This window comes from Triticum dicoccoides, chromosome 6A (assembly GCF_002162155.2).
Source record: "Triticum dicoccoides isolate Atlit2015 ecotype Zavitan chromosome 6A, WEW_v2.0, whole genome shotgun sequence".
Classification (NCBI taxonomy): Eukaryota; Viridiplantae; Streptophyta; class Magnoliopsida; order Poales; family Poaceae; genus Triticum; species Triticum dicoccoides.
The window spans coordinates 620,651,195-620,659,799 of NC_041390.1; the positions used below are offsets into that span (position 1 = coordinate 620,651,195).

The 8,605-nt window shown below is 43.9% G+C and overlaps 1 protein-coding gene across 1 annotated transcript in view; it reads right to left on the minus strand.

Annotated features, from left to right (window-relative positions):
- LOC119316151 (disease resistance protein Pik-2-like) overlaps nucleotides 1-8,605 on the minus strand; it is an 18,782-nt gene that overhangs the window by 4,677 nt on the left and 5,500 nt on the right. The window lies entirely within an intron of this gene.

Sequence of the window (8,605 nt, forward strand, 5' to 3'; positions counted from 1 at the left end):
TATGCAGGTCTAGTAATAGTTAACGTTACTGGGCCGAGCATCGAGCGACCAGGCCCAATTAAGCGATAGAGACCAGGCCATCGAGCATCGAGCGCGATCCTAGACTCCTCCTCCTACTCGATCGCTAGGAGGGTTGCACGCGACGAGGCCATCGCTACGTTATCCGGAAAAAAACTACATCGCTACAGCCTACAGGGATCGAGATCGTGGCTACCCTACACAGGAAAAGAACGCCTCGTCCCTCGCCGCCTGGAGCCCTCCTCCCACGCCGCCTGGAGCCCTTGACATCGACTCCTCGTCCCGCCCCGTCCCTCGGTGGCTCTGGCTCGGTCCCTGACTCCCCGGTCCTTAGATCGATCGGAATTCGGACTAAGCGACAGGCCGTTGGCCGCTGCCGCCGTTTCCTTCCTGTCTCCTTTCTCAAATTTCAAACTCGTTGACATCGTCTCGTCAGATTGATCGGCGACCGACTCTAGCTTTCAGGTTCTTAGTGAGTCATTCTTTTTGATTAACTTCGGTTCCTATTCCTAATTCCTAATTTTCTAATTAATTATTGGCAGGGATCGTTACTTCATTAGGTATTAATTCTTACCTCCTCGGTTAAAGATCACAGGACTGAATATTAGGTTACCAAAAAATATTTGGTTTCTTATTTACCTCTAAAACATTGTGTTCATTGGATAAGGATAGTTTGAAATCTTCTTGTGTTAATCTTGAGACAGCTCTTATGAAGGATAAACAATCTGATATTGATGCCAATGATCTATTTGTTGAGTTGAAGTTTCTTCAAAAATTTCATGCCAAAAGAAAATATCAGACCTGTTGAAATTCTGAATTTTTTAAAGCAGCATGATTGTTTTCCCAATGCAAGTATTGCATATAGAGTTCTGTTGACCATTCTTGTGACAGTTGCATCGGCAGGAAGAAGCTTTTCTAAATTGAAGCTATTGAAGTCATATATGTGCACTACTATGACACATCAAAGACTCAATGATTTGGCTACAATAGCATGGCACTTGAGAGTGAAGTGTTGGAGAAGATTGATTACGAGGGTATGATTGAAGATTTCATTTCAAAGAATACTACAAGAATGAGGATGTTCAAATAATTAGCAAACTGGAGTTGGATAGGTATGACCTTCTTATATGTCCAATTTTTATGTAAGACATTACATTATATACATTATAATTTTTTGTGAGATAATATATATATTATAATTGCTCGTTAGTTCATTTTTTGTGAAATAGGGCCCCATTTTTTAGTTTCGCACAGGGCACCGGATTTTGCCGGCCCGGCCCTGCCTCGCATGGATGCCTACCATGGGCCTGCCCACTACTAGAAAAAAGTTGAGGACATTTCATGCATGCCAGAAATATACCATATTCAACAGAAGGTGTTCAGTTAGGTAAGGGTCCATTTGGGAGCATTTATTTTTGGCATCCATCAAATGACCCCAAAATTTTCCATGATCTTATATTTCTTATCATGTTTTATTTTTTTTCTTTTTATTTCCTGTACATTTTTATTTTTTCTGTTTCTTTTTTTCTTTTCCATCTTCTTTGAGTTTTTGTTTTTTGTTTATTGTTTCTATTTCTCATAAATTCAAAATTCAATTTTTTTCATATTTTTATGATTTTATTAAAAGTTTATGTACAATTTTTATTTTCTATTTTATGAACAAAAAAGGGAAAATAAAAACGAAAGAAAAGCAAAGAGTGAAGGTGCTGCGTTTTTTCTTAGGGTTATTTATCTCGTTCAAAAAGAGGAAAAGAATGTCAATAGGCACACAAGGTTAGCTATCTTAGATGGTTGTGCACTTATGCGTTGTGCCTTAGGAATGTAGATTGAATCCCGGGTCGAGTAAATAGCATAAAACTACTACTTTACATGCTAGGGTTTCAAAAAACTACCGGTTTTATTTTTTCTCAGATAACTACCAAGTAGGAGATCGGCTGTTTCAAAAAACTCAAATCATCGAGTGTTTTAAGATTGATCATGATTATGACAGGTCGGGCACGCAACTAAACGAAAGGTGCGGGCCCGACCTGTCATAATCACGATCAACTTTAAATCACTTGGGGATTTGGGTTTTTTGAAACAGCCGAGCCCTGAGTTAGTAGTTATCAGCGTAAAAATAAATTCCGGTAGTTTTTTGGAACCCTAGCCTGTAAAGTAGTAGTTTTATGCTATTTACTCTCCCAGGTCGGACGTCCACTTTTTTGAAGTTTAAGACTTAAAAAATGAAACTAAACGGGCTGAGCCCATGAGGGACGAGTGTGGCCGGGAATTGTACAAACCTACTGTGTATATGTTCTGGTGGGTATAATTTGTGAAATGCCCATACTACCCTTTATACTATTTGTGGGGGGTGTTGTACTGAAGCGCTCCTCGTCCAACATTTCACTGAAGCTGCACACCTATGGAGAGTCTAATTTTAGAGTTAGTTTATAATTTTAGGTGACTGGAATTTAGGAAAAATTCTCAATAGAAGTTCGCAATTTCTTTCCATTCATAAATATTTTAATGGTGTTCATAATGCATTTCTGCAAAAAGAGAGATACTTCTTTATGCGGTATGAAAATGAGGTTTAACACATACTCATTCTAGCTTAGAAAAAAGTGATGTTTGGACAATGACATGACATTGTAGCTTTGGTCGCTAATTTTGGTGTAGCGTCATTATGCATAAAACAAAAGGAAATTATAGACGTATTTTTAGAAGACAAATCTATACATATGAATTTTCAATTTCCGATATAAATGTCTGAAATGGCATTGTCGGTCAAATATAAGATTTTGAGTGATGGTATGTCCAAAAGATCACTTATTTGTGAACCGGACAGAGTAACAAAATTGTTTCCACATAAAGAAAATCTTAGCACTTATACTAGAGTAGATGATGATAGCATTTTAAACCTGGTCAGAATTAATATTCAAGTCAATATTTTTTTTGACGGGAATATTCAAGTCAATATTATCATGAGTAGAACCAAAAGAAAAAAGTAAACTAACTCGTAAGTCGATGGAGACTTAAAAAAAAAAGATCTTCTGGTACCAGACTGATTCAGAATAAATTCAGAACCATCGATTGGCAATTGGTATCGTACCTTTTTCCTTGGAGGCACTCGTGCAACTCTGCTTTTATTTTAAGAATATCACCGTCGTGACTTTGCAGCTCCCTCGGCTTGACTTGGCTCAGTATCTCCAGAGGGCCGTCTCAGGGTCGTTGGAGTGACTCCTGTAAGGTGCTGTCCGATGTAACTCCTGGCCGGTTGATGCCTTTGTTAATTTAAAGCTGGGCTCTCTTTCGAGCCTTCGTTCTAAAAAAAAGGTCGTTGGAGTCCTGAGACACGTTGACCATCACCCGGCGCTGGAACTGATCCCCGTAATCCCGGTAGAGCTCCATTGCAATGGTTGTTTTCCCCATGCCGCTCAGTCCAAGAATATAGGACGCAGCTCCTCTGACGTACGGCGCACTCACTGACGTGTGGACCCGGACCCACGCGTCAGTGGCTCAACGTCAGGTGGCTGTACGTCAGGGGATCCGGCTCCAAGAATATACAGCATGCCGCCGTGGTTGTCGCGGGAAGTGATCCAATTGCAAAGCACCGTCGTGTCGTGCACGGAGTATTCGTCATTGATGCCGACGGGCAGACACGTCATCTCCTCGTACTCACCAGCGACGGAGACGCCAGAGTGATCTTGCAGCTTGTACTCGTCTTGCAGCAGCGCTCCCAGCTTTGGGAGAAGGCTGCTCGTCGCCCCCGCCACCACATCCAGATGGCAGCTCAGATACGTAGCTATACCCTGGCTCACACAGTGCCCTCTGATCTGGTTGTTGTATGGTGAAGATGTGTGGAACGCGGGGATCCAGAGAGATGCTACAACCCCTGCTATATGGCTGGCTGATTTGCTTCATCTGTTCGGAGCTTGATATGGACACTTTAGAAGTGGGTGGCCGTTGGCATCGACTTAATGTGCATCTTGTGCATGGTCAGTCGGTTCATAATGGAAATGGAAATAACCTCTTACCATGCTCGGGTACAGGAGAGTACCAGCAGTGGTTCAAGTGTCAATCCCGTGTTCATCGTAGATTAAACTCTGCAGAAGCCGGGTGTGCCTAATATCATCTTAATATTAATGTACTGCCCTTCGTAATAAAACTATTTGTTTATTTCCTTTTGATGTATTCGTTCTACGTATGATATGATGAACAATGAATAAACAATTTGCAGATTCAAGGTGCAACAACTTAGGTGTCGAAGAACGAGGAGCTCCTTCCATGCTGAAGGAGAAGGTTGTTCTGGATTCTGGTCCACGGGAGGGCAATTTCCAGTGAGGGTGTTCAGGATTCATGTGATCCGCAATTTCCGGCTGAGATTGGTAGGAGAAAGGATGCACCCGGGAAAAAGGATTTTGGGAGGCGATTGTTAGGCGGGAGATTTTTTTTGATCCTTAATAGTATTGATCGTCAGATACGAACATAAAACCTACAACAATTAGGCTCACCTATGTGTACCAACAACTAATACTAAGCAAGATAAACAACTATGTGATAGCAAGATATATGACAAGAAACAATATGGCCATCACAAAAAAAAGTGCATAAGTAAAGGGCTCGGGTAAGAGATAACCGAGGCACGCGGAGACGATGATGTATCCCAAAGTTCACACCCTTGCGGATGCTAATCGCTGTTTGGAGCGGTGTGGAGGCACAATGCTTCCCAAGAAGCCACTAGGGCCACCGTAATCTCCTCATGCCCTCGCACAATGCAAGATGCCGTGATTCCACTAAGGGACTCTTGAGGGCGGTCACCGAACCCGTACAAATGGCAACCCTTGGGGCGGTCACCGAACCCGTACACTTTGGCAACCCTTGGGGGCGGTCACCGGAACCCGTCAAATTGCTCGGGGCGATCTCCACAACCTAATTAGAGACCCCGACGCTTGCTCGGAGCTTTACACCACAATGATTGAGCTCCGAACACCACCAACCGTCTAGGGCATCCAAGCACCCAAGAGGAACAAGCTCAAGGGTACCAAGCATCCAAGAGTAATAAGCTTCTCAACTTGTAACTTCCACGTATCACGTGGGGAACTCAAACCGATGCACCAAATGCAATGGCAAGGGCACACGAAATGGCCAAGTCCTTCTCTCTCAAATCTCACCGAAGCAACTAATGCTAGGGAGGAAAATGAGAGGAAGAACAAGAAGGAGAACACCAAGAACTCCAAGATCAAGATCCAAGGGGTTCCCCTCACATAGAGGAGAAAGTGATTGGTGGAAATGTGGATCTAGATCTCCTCTCTCTTTTCACTCAAAAACTAGTAAGAATCCATGAAGGGATTGAGAGTTAGCAAGCTCAAAGAAGATCAACAATGGGGGAAGAACACGAGCTGAAGAGATGAGATTCATTGGGGAAGAAGACCCCCTTTTATAGGTGGAGAAAAAAAATCCAACCATTATGCACCTACCAGCCCGCGAACAGCGGTACTACCGCTCCAGAACAGCTGTACTACCGCGAGGCCACACGGTACTACCGTGAGGAGCCGCAGTACTACCGCAGCAGCAGCAGTAGCTAGGGCAGACCTTAAGCACATGGGCTGAGGACGGTACTTCCGCAGACGTGGTACTACCGCTCCCCCTTACCGCAAGGAAGCGAACCCCAAGCCTGGGAAGAGCGTGGATAACAGAACATCCGTGCCTACTTCCGCTAGAAAACAGACGTAGCAAAAATCCGACACAGTACTACCGCAGAGGAGCGGTACTACCGCCTGGCAGCTGAGCCAGGCCGCGCACGGTACTACTGCGCAAGGGATGCGGTACTACCGCGGAGGCGCGGATGTAAATTACATCCGCCCTACTACCGTGATGAAGCGGCACTTGGCCTGGGGGCCACGGTACTACGGCTCCGGAGGAGCGGTACTACCATGGGCTCCTGTTGTACTACCGCGCCGAAGTGCGGTACTACCGCAGGTGCCTGCGGTACTACCGCTCCAGGGAGCAGTACTACCGCAAGCCCAACATCAGCAACCAGGACTACCATAACTTCTGCAAAAGAGCTCCGAAATGAGCAAACTCAAGCTCGTTAGAAACAAGACGACGAGTAGCATCAAAACAGCGACCGGAAATAGTAAGAAGAGGCAGGGGAGGTATGCCAACAAAAAGAGGAGAGAAACATCTAATCGGAGAAGAATCGGCAAAACCTTCAACATCGAAAACATCATAGAAGAGCATGAGAACTTCGTTTTCGATGAACTCGAGCTTGTCATCAAGATGACCATAAGCTCTAAGACTCACAAAGAGAGTCAAACAAGAACCAAGAAAGATGATGCAAGGATGCAATGGTTTGAGCTCTCTACGAATGATACGATCAAGCTACTCATCGAGAGCCCCCCTTGATAGTACGGCAATCGATCCTATAACCCGGTGTCCCAACTACCATCATGAGACCGGTAAAATAGAAAACCTATCAACGGCAAACCTTTGCCTTGCACATGATCCACTTGAGCTAGATGATGACGATCTTGACTCCCTCAAGTTGGACCACCTTTCTTGATTGTGTTGGCTCGATGAAGACTAGTTGATTGCTCCCCCATACTCCACTATGGGTGAGCCACTCTTCCGCACATCTTCACAAGTCCATTGTCACCACTATGGGTGAGTCACAACATTTGATCTCTTCGTGATGCTTCACTTAAATTTGCACACCGCAACCTAACCCCACAAAGAGTACTCACGAAGACCATGGTTTAGTACACAAAGCGTAATGGACAATGCTTACCATACCATGGGATCACTTGATCCCTCTGTACATCTTGTATGCTTTATGTGTTGATCAACTTGATTCACTCTTGACTTAGTCTTGATCAACCTTGATTCTTTCCAGCTCTCTTCATTTGGATGATGTCTTGAGGGTAAACATGAATGATCAAACAATCTTCTTCTTCAAGACATGCTTGCAATAAGTTTAACTCTCAAATGACCAATCTTAGGATAATTCCTTGAATAGCACCTTGGTCGACACAAACTCTCCTTGAAACCAACACATGTACTCCAAGAAAAGCCTATGGACAAAACCTTCAAATATAACTCAAGGCAACCATTAGTCCATAGAGATTGTCATCAATTACCAAAACCAAACATGGGGGCACTGCATGTTCTTTCAAATGGCAACTTTCGTGCTTTAGTTTATATTTGACAGAAACTTGTTGTGTCACTCGAAATTGCCACCCTTGCATGACTAGAATTGCATCGAAAAACGTCATAGCCGGAGTGTCACGCACCTGACATGTGGCACTTATCATTTGTGAATTTTTTTTCTCTCCTAGAGATCAACTCCAAGGACAGAGAGATGAGATGTGTTTTTCAACAGGTGGGGCCCACCAGAACAGTTGTCGCCCGTCGCTTGGCCGCGCGGGATGGCGGAGGTAGGACTCCTGGCATGCTGGAGAGTCCATCCATGTGCTGTGTGGCCAGCATTTAGATGTGAACAACTCTCAACAACATGTGTACCTGCTGAGTATGAATCCCACATGGGACAATGAGTACTTTGGAGTTGGAGGCTGAACAAGCAGATGTGACGGTGATAAACGCAGCACAACAACCAGTTTTCGGTGGCGTCGTCCTATTCTTCATTGCTGATGTCTCTTGCAGACGTACAGATATTTTCCATGGCACTGTCTTCTCTGCTCTCTGAATGTGCAGCATGATACTGTCCAATCCAGGAGGAGAGAAGACACACTGTCGGTGAGTTGCTGCAATGAAGAAATCCCATTGTGCACAGAGAATAAACTGACACCACACACATAGCATGCACAGACTCTGCATTGTTGAACTCATCAGATGAACATTCCATCAGCATCTCGCAGTGAGTGCCAATGTTGTCAAATATCCCCGCATGCTGTTAGTTTTGCATCTGACTCTTAACCTGCAGTTTATTTCAGGGCAACAATTAATTGTGTTAGGCAATGCAGATTCACTGTCCAATTAGGCCCTGGATACGAAAAGAAACGAGGAATGTTGAGGAAGAACTAGTGTCGTCCCTGTGCGTAGCAGCAGGGATTTATTGCAAATGTTCAGATTACCTGTTGCGGAAGATAACGATTAGGTATGGTAAATGGTATGTACAGAGACATCTATTTACTAGACGCAAATTGTGTGGATACAACAATACATACTACAACATCACAATATATTTCGCAAATTACAGCAGCTTGTAGGTTTTGCAACAGTATATGTGACAACATTATTGTTCTATAACACTCAGGCTGCAGGTGGGACAATACATGGGCGTCCCACCTCTAACCCACTTGATCCCACTACGTTTAGTGGGAGTAATTGGACACCCCATTGCTTGATTGAGCGACTAGATTCAATATAATGAATGGGATCGTGGGAGGACTTCTGTTTCTGGACCAAGATTCAGGTGTAAAGCTAGTCTATATAGATCTGAAAGCAGACAACATCTTGTTGGATGCAGAAATGAATCCCAAGATATCATATTTCACCATGGTAAGAATCTTATTTTGCTGTTCTGACATTGTGTTGCAATATGGATTTCTTGCCATGGTTTAATTCAATCCCTTTTAATGGTTGTGTGTGT